Source organism: Hemibagrus wyckioides, linkage group LG26 (genome assembly GCF_019097595.1).
Source record: "Hemibagrus wyckioides isolate EC202008001 linkage group LG26, SWU_Hwy_1.0, whole genome shotgun sequence".
NCBI lineage: Eukaryota > Metazoa > Chordata > Actinopteri > Siluriformes > Bagridae > Hemibagrus > Hemibagrus wyckioides.
Genome location: NC_080735.1, coordinates 8,309,430 through 8,326,533, shown reverse-complemented (window position 1 = coordinate 8,326,533; position 17,104 = coordinate 8,309,430). Strand labels below are relative to the sequence as shown.

At 39.7% G+C, this 17,104-nt stretch overlaps 1 pseudogene; it reads right to left on the bottom strand.

The window, feature by feature from the left end:
• Window positions 1-5,961: 5,961 nt before the first annotated feature.
• Window positions 5,962-9,311, bottom strand: LOC131347018 (cell surface A33 antigen-like; annotated as a pseudogene).
• Between the last annotated feature and the right edge of the window lie 7,793 nt (window positions 9,312-17,104).

Genomic DNA, 17,104 nt, shown 5'->3' with positions numbered 1-17,104 from the left:
ATACAATTTCCATGAAAGGGTGTACATGGTCTGCAACAATGCTTAGCTAGGTGGTACGTGTCAGAGTAACATCCACATGGATGGCAGGACCCAAGGTTTCCCAGCAGAATATTGCCCAAAGCATGACACTGCCTCCGCCAGCTTGTCTTCTTCCCATAGTGGGAATATGGATGTAATAAATGAGGATATGAAGCTAGTGGGTGTAAGTGTTGAGGATGCAGAAGATAGGGATAGGTGGAGAGAGATGATTCGCTGTGGCGACCCCTGGAGGGAAAAGACGAAAGAAGAAGAAGACAAAAAAGTTTCAGTATAATATCAGGCATGCAGAATCACAAAAAGAACCTTACATAAGTTCATCAATAACAGAAAGTCAGTCTTTTACTGTTTAAAACTGAATATTGCTTGTAACTGGCTTGTCAGTAAACGACACTGCAACTGATTAGGACAATTTTCACCTAGAGTATTGTTAACTAAATAGTCCTAAATGTTTCTCAAATTATCTCGTACATCATTCAACACCAGAGAGGCATTAGGAAATTAAAGAAATGAAGAACTAGGCTTTTCATAGACTTCATAAAGATATTGTACATTCAAAAATGCATCAAAAAAAAGAAGTATGTGTACAATGTAAATAATCATTCACGTAGACAAGACTGAACATGAGAGAGAGAGAGAGACATGGGCTTAATGGAATAATAGGCCCATTGAAATGACTATATATATATATATACAGTATGACACGACTATGTATATATATATGTACCTAGATCATTTTAATTTCTTAGGGAGACCTAGGACATTGAGCCGTTGAGCTTCTGTTCACAGAAAGTGAACATACTACTGGTGACAAACCAAACTCGGACATGTTTCAGCATGTCCTCATTTTCTACTGGGGCATACTTCTTCTTCTTTTTTCCCCACCATATTGTTAATTCCTGCCCTATTTCATTTTAAAAATGTGTTTGTACTTCTATGTTAAAAAAAAAATACTATAAAGACAATAAATATATATCATATAGGTGAAAATTATTCCACGAATTGTTTCTTCACTGTACATTTCCTTCTCCATGGATAGCAGGGAGTTTTGTGTGTAAATATACAGACTAAATTCATTTCAAATGAATCACTGTCTATTGTACAGCCCAGAAAACAAAGCCTGAGAGTGAAAATGATAGTGAAAATGCTTCTGTTTGGCATGTGTTCTCAATCGAACACAAAGGATTTCATTATAACTTACATTATCCGCAACTGAGTGAAAAGAAGAATCTTACAAATCTTTTGAATTTTTCAATCTCTCAGTACGTCCCATTTCAGCTTTAATGATAGCGTGTACTCGGGCTAATTCTTCAAGTGCTAGCATTAGTCGAGAAGCTTTATATTAGAGTTGTAATAGAGGTTTACATTTGAGTTGTGTAACAGGTTTTGTGCCGCGATGCCCTGGATTTTGTCCAGTATCGATACTGCTTTCATATCTGCTTTATATTCTGGAATGAATATCTAGCATCTGTTCAAGCTAAGTATAATATCTGATAAAAATAGTTCCTACCCACAGTCAGGCCACGTTGTTGGTTTCTGTGTAGTGCAGCAGGTGGCAGGATTTATTTATTTTTTTTAAAAATGGCACTTACCACTGTATTAAGATTAGAAAATATGACACAATTGCTATTTAGTGTAAGTGTAAGTTTTTTTGGCCATAAATCAAAATGTGTATAAACAGCCCACCGATTCTTTCTCATTATTTCTAATGAAAGAACGGCGAAAAGGCAGTGGCGGGCCGTGCATTTCACACCTAGGCCTTCACCGGTGTCCTTCCTGAATTAATCCACCTCAAACAGATACTAATCAACCGTTAAATAGTAAAGTAAAAAAGGAATTAGGCTACAGTATTTCACACCTCACAAGGAATAATCAATTTTCTTACAGTTCACCTTGAAAATGCATTTGTAAGGATGTCTGCGACCAAATCGATTTCTTCTCCTCTGTCAGCCATTGTGAGTTAAAATATATATATTTTATTTAGTTTGTGCGGTTCGCTGCCTCTGACTACTCCAGTTATCCAATCAAAGGACGGGAAATTGCTGACATAATCGTATGCCTGCTAGACGGCCCCAGTGACGCCAACTCGAAATCTGATTGGTTAATGGAACAATTTCTTTGCCACTTATTTTAAGCTACAGGCGCCTGCACTATTGATTCTGAAGGCCTTAAGGCAGATTTCTTTCACCCTGGCAACACATGATGTCAGCCACTGGCTGAAATATGATTGGATAAATATTCTTATAATAAATATACACTACTGGAAGCAGCGTAACCGAGAGAAAAGCTATGAAATGTAGAGTATTGGGAATAATTTAATACACATTCATGGAAAAATATATTAAATATATTGAAATGCAAGTCAGTGATTCAGATCACTGCTGTTTAGGCCAGCAGAGAAGGCCTTGCTGGCCCTGACGGCCCACCACTGATAAAAGGTGAATACAGAGTAGAGCTTTTTCTTTCTCTGGTTGATGGACAAGTAAATTAAAAAATAAAGGCTAGTGATGGTTTATATCAACCCACTGCTGAAAATTCTAATATTCTAATTAATCAGCAGAAGTAATTATGTGATCTGCTTGTTCCAGGCCGTTCACCCCTGTTGCTGTAGGTTAATAGAGGTTTTAATGCTATTAACTGCACATGATTTTTGCAAGATGAAATGTGCTTTACATGGACAGTGATTGTGTTTCTTTGAATGGGCAGTGAGATGCTTTGAGAGTCTTGTATCACCATTATCATCATCATCATCATCATCATCATCATTACAACCACATTCTGCTTCTGTGGAACGGCTTTTCTCTGTGCCCTCCGCTCAGGTTTTTGTCCGAGCTGGCAAGCAATTATCGTGCTTTCACTCAGATGTTGTACTCTCAACCATTTTAAGAAGCATTATAACCTTGAAGCCTTATTTTTCTTCAGAATGTTCCAGAGTGCCATCATTAAAAGGTTATAGCACATCAAGACACTTACCTGTATTCATCAGCACTCAGTGAGGGCACATTACCACATCACTGACCATCCCATTTGTTCTTAGACCAGTCTGAGCTTCTCCCTAAATAGATGGAACTAATGCGTTTAATAACCTTGAAATGCCTCGTAATTACTTTTTGAAGAATATATTCCAAAAACAGGTGCTAATATTGAGTCCTTTCCTTTTCTGCTATAATAGCCGTCAATCTTTTGAGAAGACATTAAGCAAGATTTTGGATGGTGACTACACTATATTGCCAAATGTTTTGGGAATTCAGGTGTTCGGGGGTTGGACTCGGCCCCTTAGTTCCAGTGAAAGGAACTCTTAATGCTTCAGAACACCAAGATATTTTGGACAATTTCATGCTCCTAACTTTGTGGGAACAGTTTGGGGATGACCCCTTCCTGTTCCAACATGACTGCACACCAGTGCACAAAGCAAGGTCCATAAAGACATGGATGAGTGAGTTTGGTGTGGAGGAACTTCAGAGTCTTGACCTCAACCTGATAGAACACCTTTGGGATGAATTAGAGTGGAGACTGAGAGCCAGACCTTCTCATCCAACATCAGTGCCTGACCTCACAAATGCACTTCTAGAGGAATGGTCAAAAATTCCCATAAACACACTCCTAAACCTTGTGGAAAGCCTTCCCAGAAGAGTTGAAGCTGTTATAGCTGCAAAGGGCGGGACAACTCCATATTACATTCATGTACATGTAGAGGTCCCAGTTTTGGCCTGGCTCACAGTCTCCACTCTAATTCATCCCAAAGGTGTTCTATCAGGTTAAGGTTGAACTCAAACTGTTCCCATAAAGTTGGGAGCATGAAATTGTCCAAAATGTCTTGGTATGCTGAAGCATTAAGAGTTCCTTTCACTGGAACCCAATCCCTAAAAAACAACACCCGAATTCAATGATCTGAAGGGGTGTCCCAAAATGTTTGGCAATATAGTGCATCTGCACTGAGGCTCACAGCTGACACTCATGAAGTTGTGTGTTATCCTCAATATACTTTTAATATTTGACCTTCACCATGGACTTTAAAACAAGAAAAGATATGATACACTGTAGACACTGGCTCACTTCAGAACATATGTATTCATTTTTCCATTAACAAAATGTCCTGTCCTTCATCTACAACTAGGGCTAATGGCTAGGTGTCTTTTATAACCATATTCTGGCAAAGCTTCATCAAGGTCCTTCTTTCTGGCTCACAGTAAAGAAAATGACATAGCTTCCTTAATATTCTATGTATGATTAATCAATTAAACTGAAGTGAACTTAAATTATAAGCAAATTAACATCAGTGTTATGACAGCATTAAATTATAGTAAAAACTTCACAATGGCTTTGTTTAAACTGTCAATAGTGAATGATGTTTTGAATTGTTCCTGTCCTTCATTGCATAAATATCTTAAAAACAAATTTCAACCATAAACCTTTATTAAAATACTATTAATGAAAAATATAGACACATTTGTGCATGCATGTGTGTGTACATCAGGCAGTGTTATGAGCTGAAGAACAGGTATGCAGTCCTTCTGGAGACCCTTTTTTACCATAGCAACCACAATCTCCATCTGGAGGCAACTACATGGCTTCACGTTTCCATCAGATATGTCAAGTGCCACACTGAAGGAGAAAGCAATAAGGGTGAGTCACCATTGCCCATTATATCTTAGCTGAAGAGAAAATTTGTATTAACTGTGCTACATGCAATTAACGGCATCACCTTTAAAGCACACTAAACAATGCAGTGTGTGAAGCAGAAATGATGAAGTGTGTGTGTGCAGAGAGAACCAAGTGACCACATGCTGCATCTGTTTGACTCACACTGCTGATTTTCAATTACAGGTAAGACATATCTCTTACAATATCTCATCCTGTGTATGTACTCTATAAATCTCTCTCTCTCTCTCTCTCTCTCTCTCTGTCTGTCTATCTCTCTCTCTCTCCCTCTCTATCTCTCTCTGTCTCTCTCTCTCTCTCTCTCTTCTCTTTCTCTCTATCTCTCTCTGTCTATCTCTCTCTCTCTCTCTCTCTCTCTCTCTCTCTCTCTCTCTCTCTCTCTCTCTCTCTCTCTCTCTCTCTTCTCTTTCTCTCTATCTCTCTCTCTCTCTCTCTTCTCTTTCTCTCTATCTCTCTGTCTATCTCTCCCTCTGCCTATCTCTCCCTCCCTCTCTCTCTCTCTTTCTCTTTCACTCCCCCCCCATGTGTGTGTGTGTGTGTGTGTGTGTGTGACAGAGAGAGAGAGAGAGAGAGTATCTGTACTGTAGGCATTACTGTCTTTAAAGTACTGAAGTGTCTATATAGAGAAAAAAATGCATTGTGTAATGGCATTTTGTTTGCTCCATGTAGAGAACCACTTTTGTACACACACACACACACACACACACACACACCATCTTTCTCTCTGAAAAATTCTTACAGAGACCTCCATTAAAGTTATATGCGCATACATGGGGGTGTTGTGAGCCAAAGGACAGACATGCCGTCCTTTCAGAGACCCATTTTTATCCATAGCAACCACCTTTTAATTCTCTGGCAGGTAAGTGTCTACATTTACGTCAGATATTTCAAGTACCATGGGGAAGCAGAATGCAGTAATACATGGGCTGAATTGCTCATGGTCAAATTCTTCTGTAAATTCTGTGAATGGTTTGAAATCAATCACTCAACATGAAAAAGGTAGTAATGAGTGTGTGTGTGTGTGTGTGTGTGTGTGTGTACAGGATTATCTAGTTAGTACACAGTAGAGCTGTATACCTAGGCCAGTATGTACAGTATAAAACATTTCAGAGTAACATTTAATCCCCCAAAACTATTATATATTTCACTGGCACAGAAGAATCAAAGACAGCATGGACTCTGAAAGAGGGTTATTTATTGTGGTGCACATGGAGGATGGATTGCAAAAAATAAAAATAAAAAATGCTCAGCTGACTGTGTTACAGAAGGAACAGTGACTAATATGACACCTGCATCTATATTTACAGAAAAAATCAAATCTCTGAACAGGATTGGACACTTGTGGTCGAAAGCACAATGCTTATGCATTAGTGTGACATGAAAGGAGCAATGAGAGAAACAACATTACGTGTGGAGTGTGCTATAGCAGATACCCATGAAATGAAAAGGGAATATCCACATGTAGAGATACAGATGGGTATAGAAATGAAAGGAAAAAGCAGTGGCTGTGCACTTACCCTGCTCTGGATATCTGTAAAAAACTGAACAATGTTTATTTCTGCCTGCTGAGCATCTTGACCATCAGCACAACAAAGACAGTGTACATTACTCCAGCAGTCAGAGCAAGACGAAAAAGAAGCAGACTAAAAATGATCCATGAATACAAAATGATTTAATATGCACAAATCTTTGCATATTAAGCTTCAGCAATTACAACAGGTCTTGCTTAGGTGTTAAGACCCCATGGCGTACTCCTCAGACTACACCATGATCCTACTCTTCCTGGCATCGGCGGCAGCAGCAGATAACGATGATCAGGAGGAGGAGACCAACCACACAGCCTCCTATTATTCCTGCCATTGAGCCGGTGTTCATGGTGTCAGAGACAGAACAGTACAAAACAATATAACAAAATAACGGGGGAAACCAAAAACGGACAAATACACTGTATTGGCAAAAGTTTTGGGACACCCCTTCAAATCATTGAATTCAGGTGTTGTTTTTCAGGTGTTGGACATGACCCCTCTTAATGCTTCAGCCTACCAAGATATTTTGGACAATTTCATGCTTGTTGTTCATGCAACAGTTTGGGGATGACCCCTTCTTGTTCCAACATGACTGCACACCAGTGCACAAAGCAAGGTCCATGAAGACATGAATGAGTGAGTTTGCTGTGGAGGAACTTCACAGAGTCCTGACCTCAACCTGATAGAACACCTTTGGGATGAATTAGAGCGGAGACTGTGAGACAGACCTTCTCATCCAACATCAGTGCCTGACCTCACAAATGCGCTTCTAGAGGAATGGTCAAAAATTCCCATAAACACACTCCTAAACCTTGTGGAAAGCGGGCCGACTCCATATTACATTCATGTACATGTAAAGGCAGTCGTCCCAAAACTTTTGCCAATATAGTGTACGAGAAAGGATCAACAATTTTAACCCGATAAACCCAGAAAGTTTAAAATACTTGCATGGCATGACGGACAAAGTCAGATTACAGGAATCACTGTGAATTTTATTGGCAGATGTGCAGATGTAATAGCCGCTGGTGTCAGCGGAAATATTGTAAAGTGACAAAACTCCGTTCACTGAAAAGATACATACAAAATAGTTACTGTAAAGAAATAAAGGGCAGAGGGCAAAATCTCCAGATATATAACTGGACACTGGAGTTCATTATAATTAAAATAATACAGGTCCAAGACCATACACTCACCATCAGTGGATTTTGGTGGATTCGGCCGGGGTTTATTAGTGACATCATAGCTTTCCCATTTGTACGTCGGTCCTGGTGTACCCTCCTCTGAACGGCAGGTCAGGTTGATGTTCTGGTAATACTCCGCTTTGCCCTGAACATTGCAGATGGGTTTGGAAGGAGCCACTGTGTAACAGGAGAAGATCTGTGAGAATTATTGCACTGCAAAATGGTGACACAGCTACAAAGGATCACATTTAGTTATGTGGTTTTTTGCTTCTTCTTTTTTTACCCTACCACAGTAACTGTACAACTATCCTGACTCTGAAAAATAAGCTGTCTGGGCACTTTCATGAGGAGATTACACAAAGAATTCTGGCTTTGAAAAGTCCAACTTCAAATCATGCAACAATGTTGAGTTGCAATCTAAGCTGCTCCAAGAGCTTCTGAAGAGCTCAGCCCCAGCAAGGAAAACAGTCATGTATGAATATTTCTTAGGGAAATAAGAAAGATAATCCACTGTTTGAATGATATGAACTAATCACCAGCCCTCGTACTTACCCAGAACCACAACCATAGTGATATCTGATATTTTTCCTTTATTGTCACCAGGCATTTTAACCGTGCACTGAAACACTCTACTGTCCTTCGAAGTTAGAGACTTGAGTGACAAGATCCTTTAGGAACGTCCACATTCAATGAAGCTCGGTTGATAGTCATCCATGATGTCCAGTGTAGGAAGTGAATTTGCAGAGTAGTAATAGGAGAGGATTTCAATCTATGAAAGCAAAGAATTTAACACAAACATAAAACCATAAAATGTGAAAATCTAATGATGACATGCAAAAGCAAACATATCTTTAGATTTGTAATTATTTAAGACATTCAGAAAGGATATAGTCAGGGGGAAAAATGACAAAGAAATACAAGGAAAGATCAGAAGGAAGATTCTGAAGCGGCACAAGAAGCAAATGTTCTGAAGTGAGATCATTACATCAGGGTCATCAGGACTGTCTGGATGTGCATTCCATGTGATTGTGATTATCGAATTGTCTGGTTTCTGTGGTTTGAAGGTGCATGGTAGAACAGCGGTGTCACCACGGACTAATTCATACACTGATTGAGGGATGTCAACAGTTATAGATGAAGTCAGCTGAATCACTGTGTGGGGAAAAAAATCCATTTCTATCATCATCATCATCATCATCATCTCAAAAACAGCAGTGTAAACAACATAGTTAGTAGTTTCAAGTTCTTCTTTCTCAAATCGCAACTTGCAGCCTAGGGTAGGTTAAAAAATTCCATACAGTTGAAGAAGGTTTTGCTGGTGTGTTTGAATTTACCATAACAATTTACGTAAATAATTTTTGGTGCAATATTGGATGGTAAACTGAAACGTAACTGTATGAATCTGAAGCTTATCTCTACGCTAAATAAGTTCACAAAAAAATAATAATCAAACTACAGATATTTTAAACAGGCCCTGAGTGATCAACACCTTTAAGGGTAAGCTAATTAATCTATAGCCCATGCATCTAGTTGTTAATAATAAATCTAGGTTGTTAATAAAAAATTCATAAGATGGCAGAAATTGTACTTACCCGCCAAAAGCGAAAAAATTAATACAATCATATTTGCACTGAAATCAAATAAGCCAGTTCTCTTTGTGGGAGATAAAGTAGACAGTGTTTCAGAAAGTAGACAGTGTTTCAGAAGTGCCCACGTCTGTTTTTAGCATAAAATGAGGGCCACTGAAACCCCGCCCACTAATCCAGTCTCATCATGTTCAAGGTTTCCAGGAGGGAAAATATACAGTTTACACACTTTATTAAGTTTTCTCATTTTCAATCCATCTTTAATATTTTAATTTGCATAAATGTAGTTGTTGAATGGGTAAAATAGACATATGGACAGAAAGACGTGTACTTTCAAGAACTTTCCCCACCCCATTCTACCCACAACGGCAAAATAGCTCTGCGTCGTCTCTCAATTCAAACCACTACTTCCTTTGACAACCATCAAAACATGCACAATGGTTTGTATAAGTGAACTCAATCATCAAACAGATGTAGAAAAACAAAATTAATGTCCATTTTGTTATGGCTGAATTTACTGTCTTTTAAGGAAATCTGAAAGTAAGCCTTGCACATAAAGTATAATTCAGGTCATTTACACAATCAGGCTTGAAACCTAGATCTTTTTTTTTATTTCAGAGAATCTTTTTGCATGGCATAATGCCTTAAGAATTTATTTCTGATTTATTATTTGTCAATTAATATTATAATATTATTTATGGTACTTGTAACAACCAGAAACAGCAGGTGTTATCAGGACAGGTTACCAGTTGTCACGTGACAGAGATTGAAACCTTTTTTTCTTCCACCAAGTGAATTAATACTTTAATACATTTTAAACACAGGGCAAATTCTTTCCCAAAGCATACAACAATACAAGAACAAGAACAAGGCTGGGCCCGTATCACACTGGACATGAGACCGTGTGACAACACACTCAGCGGATGCTTCAGTCTGTCCGTTAGAGACCTTTAGATATACACCGACCAGGCATAACATTATGACCAGTCGCCTTATATTGGTGTTGGTCCCCCTTTTGCTGCCAAAACAGCCCTGACCCGCCATACACTGTACAGAACCAGCATTAATTTCTTCAGCAGTTTGAGCAACAGTAGCTCGCCTGTTAGATCGGATCACACGGGCCAGCCTTCACTCCCCACGTGCATCAATGAGCCTTGGCCGCCCATGACCGTCACCGGTTCACCACTGTTCCTTCCTTGGACCACTTTTAATAGATACTGACCACTGCAGACTGGGAACACCCCACAAGAGCTGCAGTTTTGGAGATGCTCTCGTCCAGCCATAAAAATGTCAAACTCGTTCAAATCCTTACACTTGTCCATTTTTCCTGCTTCTAACATCAACTTTGATGACAAAATGTTCACTTGCTGCCTAATATATCCCACCCACTAACAGGTGCCATGATGAGGAGATAAACACTGTTATTCACTTCACCCCTCAGTGTTCATAATGTTATGCCTGATCGGTGTATTATAGGTCCATTTATACAATTTATACTCATAACTTACACAGTAAAAAAATATTTTGCTTCCTTGTGTCAAATAAGATAATAGGGAATGGGGGCATGTAGGCACCAAATCAATGCGGATTGCTTGATTTTTCATTTAAACTTGCTGCTGCTGACCCTTGACCAACATGATTGCCATTAATGGAGTCCTCTTAGAGAGCCTGCTGTGTCCATCAGCCAGCGCAATGGACAAGTGTGATTCCTCCATGCAGCATGCCTATGGTTAATATTTGGTCATTAGAGGTCTGCCACAGCCCTGGTTGTGCTAAATTTGAGTCATTATTAAGCACTATAGCACTAATGAGGATGTAGGATGTAGACAAGGCTTCAATATGGGTGGACAAGAGAGAACAGGAATGTTAATACTTCTGTTAGTGTCTACTTCATCTCCACTCTCATCCCATCGCCATTATTCTATGAGTGGGTGCTGTTCTTAAGCAATTTTTGGATCCTGTTTGTTGTTCCTTTATCTTCAGTAACCACTCCTCATCTTCAGGAACCTCCTTTTGTACTACTTTGGGAATGCATATATGGCATTCTCACTTAGAGGCAATTTAGACTCACCACATCACTTACGAGCTTGTTTTCTGGGAGCTGGGAGAAAATCAGAAATACACACTACAAGATGAAGAATATTCCATACAGACAGAAACCGGAGCACGTGAGCAAAAAAGGGACACTTGTTTTGCTGAGGATTTGCGCACATTATGAATGTTTTAAACATCCAATGCCACAAAAGCAAGATTCTGAAACTCAAGTGAAGCAATACAAACCTAAATAACAAGGACAATCTCCCTTATATCCTCTTCTCACTGATTCTGAATATTAATCAAGCAGGCGTGGTTTGCTTTTTTGCTAGTTGAAATAGGTATCGGCTTCGTTTGTCTTTTACGGACAGCTGCTGCTTAGTAATTGGTGCACTATGCAAATATCTGGATCATTTTAAACAAATATTTGAAATATACTGACCATGTGATTACTAGTCTAATGGATAAACTAGTTCCGTGTTGTTTTCATATTAACGAATTTCTTGTGTTCCTCTTTACCTGAGCGTAGTTTTCTTTAGACTGAATATGTAATAGAAATCAGCTTGAAAAATACTTATGTAAAGTGTACAGACCTTTATTTAACCTATGCATACACACCTCAATTTCCCTTCTCTCTTGACTCAGAGTCTCTTGTCTCATGAAGCCTTTTTTATCGCCACACATACATTACAGCACAGTGGAATTCTTTTCTTCGCACATCCCAGCTGAGGAAGTTGGGGTCAGAGCGCAGGGGCAGCTATGACACAGAGAGGGTTAAGGGCCTTGCTCAAGAGCCCAACAGTGGAGCCTGGTGGTGCTGGGGCTTGAGCCCTGATCCAACCCAGCGCCTTAACCACTTATAGCACTATTTGTTTCATATAAAAAAGGGAGTTAATAATAATCTCGATTTAAATCAATTTACATTTCGTGAATTCATCTGAATCTGTTCCAGTATGAAACTGAATAGAGTAGAAAATCAGAGCTTTGTATTCCAGTGATTAGTGCAATGCAGTATCCACCAGTGACATACTTGATTGACTAATCAGACGTTTTTAGCTAGCCACATGCAAATGAATCATCATATCCTTAGGCCTGTAGTCAAAAGATTTCAGCCCGTGAACCAATTTGCATTTCACCACCTGGTCTTTTAGAATTGAGATAAATGTCAACATATCTTCACTTGGACTGCATACATATAATGGTACATGATGCAAAATAAAATGAATGGGTAAAACCAGTTCAAACCAGTACTATCTGTCCCTCACTTCAGCTGCCATTATCTTTCCTTTTGTTTTTTTAGATTTCTGGGATTTCTGTGTTGCTGTAGCAACTGCTCATGCTACACTAAAGGGCACATTAAAGCAGATTTGGTTGTTTGTGTGTTTCAAGTGCATTATCATTGGGAGAGGAGCAAACAGGTGACATTCTAAACATTCTAAAATCAGACTTGCGTTTTACAGAGCTATAAACACACCTATAGGTGAACTGCTTACTCTAAAATGCTCTAAAGTGTGTGAATGGCTTTGGGTGTGATGCCCTGCAATGGACTGCATCCCATTGAGTGTGCATTTCTGCCTCAGATAAGCTCTGGATCCATCATGACCCTGACCAGGAGGAAGAAGTTTTTGAAAATGAACGAACGAATGAATGAATGAATGAATGCTTCCTGAAGCTGTAATAGAAATAAATTCATATTGGGATAAATAAAGTCATAATATATTGCGCAAATCAAATTCTCTGAGACTAAATCACTGACACATAATAATATTACTAACTGTATCTCTCTGGATGATAAATAAACTATGCATAAGCAGATGAGATGATACAAATCCGAACAAACATATAAGTAGGGTTGAATCGAAATGTTTCTAGCCATTATGTGCTGCTAAATATGTATGAAGTAAAGTCTAGGGCTTATTTTTATATCCAGATTGTACAGTAGATTCATGCAGTCTATTGTTGACTGTCTCATTGAGTAAGAGGTCACTTCAACCACTTAGATTAAGTGACCACTGGAGCTAATTTGATTCAGGCTAGAATAGTTGAATAGTTTTGTCTGTCTGTCTGTCCTTGTTGGTTTTTTTTTCTTTGTGAAGGTAGAGTTATATCATGCCTATACAGAGACACTTCTTGCTTAGGCTCAAACGTAATATGTTTCGTAATATATATGACCAGCTTTTACTGAATCTTTTCCTGGGTGAGTATCTGGTGACTATCTTAGTATACTGTAGCTATAAGATTGCAGGAGAAGTTAAACATAGACTTCAGCAAACGACAAAAATACCCAGCAAAAATGAATATCTGCAAAAAGGTGTTTCTTTCAGTTAAAGTTGCACCTTAATATGATCAAATGCAAAGTTTCTTGAACCTGAAACCTGACCAACATTAATAGATAAGCTTGTCTATCGCTTTAATATCTCAGAATGGACAGACACCAATACCCCTGATGTACAATTTAGGCATTCTACTTTAAGCAGGGATTATTGCCTGATGGACCATGAGTCAGATATAGACTCGGTATTTCAGCAAGAACCACATACTTCAAAAACAATGTAGCATAACAACATGTATACGCAAATAACATAAGCAAAATTGCTTAAAATTAATTATATGCAGTAGCTACAGACATCAAATTCTTACATGCCTTTATAAATCACCGCACATGGTGTTCCTGTGGTTTCTTACTTACTGAACTGAGCATACAATACACAGCCAGCACATGCATGAAAAGTAACCTGAGAGCAAGTGAAACACATCCCAGGAAAACCAAACCTCATTTGGAAAGATACAGATCTTGTTTTTCTTTCAGCTGTTGGTACAAGTTGGTGGACATGGTCATGTTTTGCAACTCTTATATTACAAAAACTGCTGCACATAGGGAAAAAACTGTGACTATCAATGTCTGTTTCAAATACAGTAGTGCAATATAAGCTTAAAACAAACTGCTAAAACTGCACATTGCTTATAAAAATTCTGCATGTCTCTGATTCTCCCCAGTGCCCACTGCAGACCTTTTAAGATGATGGTAAACTTTAAAAAGTCAAAATAAAATATCACTTTAAAACCAAAAAGGCAGCCCAATTACAATAAGAATAAAGAATGGATATAGATATTTACTCAAGCCCAAATGAAAAGCCTCCTGGTGGTCCAGCAGCAGGATCCCACTCTCTTATTGCCACAGCCCAGGTTCAATTCCTGGGCAGGGTGCTAACCCAGCCACTGAGGTGTTAACTCTCAGTGCTGGTCCCAAGCCCAAATTAAATGGGAGGGTTGCGTCAGGAAGAGTATCCGGCATAAAACCTGTGCCAATTTGAAACACGTGGACCAAATGATCCGCTGTGGCGACCCCGAACAGGGAGCAGCTGAAAGAACAACAACTACTCAAGCTCAAACGAAATTAGAACTCTAAATTACTAATCTGATTTTCTGGGTCAACCTGACAACAGTTCAATATGGCAAAAGTACTTGTAGCTAATTTTATAGTAGTTTGGAACACTTGTGCTAGCAATTTATATTCATGCTGAAAGTAAGTAAAAATTACTATAAAATGTAGTCTGCATATCTAAACCTTTTAATGAAATCATTTTTGATTCATAGTTTGAGCATAATTTGAATTTGCAATGCAGTCTTCTGACCCAGGGTGATGCTGCTAAAGAAAACATTTTTAAAGTGAAACAAATGTTTTTGTAGCAATGCTAGGTTTTTCATACAGTGCAGTCCGTAAGTGCGATAGTTCTTTTTGCTATTTTGGTTTCATACTCATGTTCTCACATTCAATACAATAGATATTTAACACTGATTATAAGATTAAAGTGTAACTTTTCTATGAGTGGATCTATATGGGAGTCACTGTATGCATTTCAGTTACTTCATCCACCTACATTCAGTGGAATTCAGGATAAGTGATCGAGGGGCCTGTAGGTCACAACTAATCATCCTCTGACACCATTGATTTTATTCATTCTATCTATATCTTAAACTATCTATGCCCAAATAGATTTCTTTTGTTTGAATTTGACATTTAATACTGTGCAAGTTGCATGTCCTGTCTTTTACAACACTGGCATCGAAATCTGAGATAAGCAGCTCAGAGAATGACATTATATGAACATGGAATCCAAAACATAAAGCAAGAAATCCTTGCAAAAGTTGTGGACAGACAAGCTGCAGACCAATCTGCCATCCAGAGAATGCTGACCTCATCCTCTTCCTCCCCCACAAGCCTCACATTAAACTCTTCCCCCTAGCCAGGATGATACCCCAGGATGATGCCGTGGCAAACTTGGAGATGTTTGACGGTACCATTTCAGCATGAGGGTGGAGTGGGGGCTGTACATTCAGGCCTGTATTCTGCCACCACAGTGACAGCAGGATGTTATTGGACTGAGGAGAGCTGTGCTCAAGCATGTCAGATTATCACTAGAAGAACATTCTCGGCATTTCCAATACATTTACATGTCTGGCATTTGGTAGACGCTCTTATCCAGAGCAACATACAGCTAGTGGATGTCTTCACTGACATTTTGAACATTTCCCTGAGCAGCTCTGTTGTTCTTACATGCCTAAAGTCCACCACCATTGTCCCTGTGCCAAAGAAGTCAACGGTGGCCTGCCTAATGAAGTGCTTCACAAGGCTCAGCAAGACCCTTCTGCCACCATCCCTTCACCCCTTTCAGTTGTGTATATCCTCCAAATCGCTCCATGGATGATGCCATTGCTACGCCCTTCATCTGGCCCTTATACACTTTAATAGAACATGAATGCTGTTCATAGACTTCAGTTCAGCATTCGACATAATCATCCCTCACCACCTGATTGAGAAGCTGAGCCTGCTGGGCCTGAACACCTCCATCTGCAGCTGGACCTGGACTTCCTGACTGGGACACCTCAGTCAGTCCGAATCAGGTACAGCATCTCCAGTACCACCACACTAAGCATTGGGGCCCCTCAGGGCTGTGTACTCAGTCCACTGCTGTTCACTCTGCTGACTCACAACTGTGTAGCAATGCACAGCTTGACTCACATCACCAAGTTTGCCGATGACACGACCCTGGTGGGTCTCATCAGCAAGAATGACACGTCAGCATACAGAGAGGAGGTGCAACAGCTAACAGCCTGGTGTAGAGTCAACCATGTGTCTCTGAATGTTGACAAAATTAAATAGATAATTGTTGACTTCAAGAAAGCACAAAGTAACAACCCTCCACTGAACATTGACGGATCCTCTGTGGAGGTCTGTAGCAGCGTATGCAGAACCCGTACACCAGAGGGAGCCCTCGCCTGAGTTTTAACATTGTGTGCTTATTTCTGGTGTTTCTAGGCTATTTAAACATCATGCTGCCTTTGTTCTACGTGAAGTATCATTTCCTCTTTAGAGTGCGTACCAAGCCTTTATCCTTTGTATTACGATTGCTCTGTGTATGATCCTTGCCTTCCCTAGTTCTGGTTTCGGTTTTGGTTTTCCCAGTGTGTTTGATTTTCTGGTTCTGATCTATTGCCTGCCCATTTCATTACATCTTTTGCCTGCCATTTTCTAATAAAGATCTGCATTATGGATTCTGATCCTGCTGCCTCAAGTGCATCCTTACAAGGTCATCAAGAGTGCCAAATTCCCCAGAAGAACCTCACCTGGCCACACAACACCAGCTTCATCAGCAAGAAAGCCCAGCATCATCTCTACTTCTTACGAAGGCTGATAAAAGCCCAGCTCTCACCCCCTATATGACCATGTTCTACAGAGGGACCATCAAGAGCATCCTGAGCAGCTGCATTACTGTCTGGTTTGGAAATTGCACTGTCTCTGATTGCAAGACCCTGCAACAGATAGTGAGGACAACTGAGAAGATCATCCGAGTCTCTCTTCCCTCCATCGCTGGCATTTACACCACACGTTGCATGCGCAAAGCCAACAGCATTGTGGATGATCCCACACACCCCTCACACACACTCTTCACCCTCCTGCCATCTGGAAACTGGTACAGAAGCATTCAAACCCTCACAACCAGACTGTGCAACAGTTTCTTTCCTCAAGCCATGAGACTCACCCAGAACTAAACTGACACACACCCACACATACACC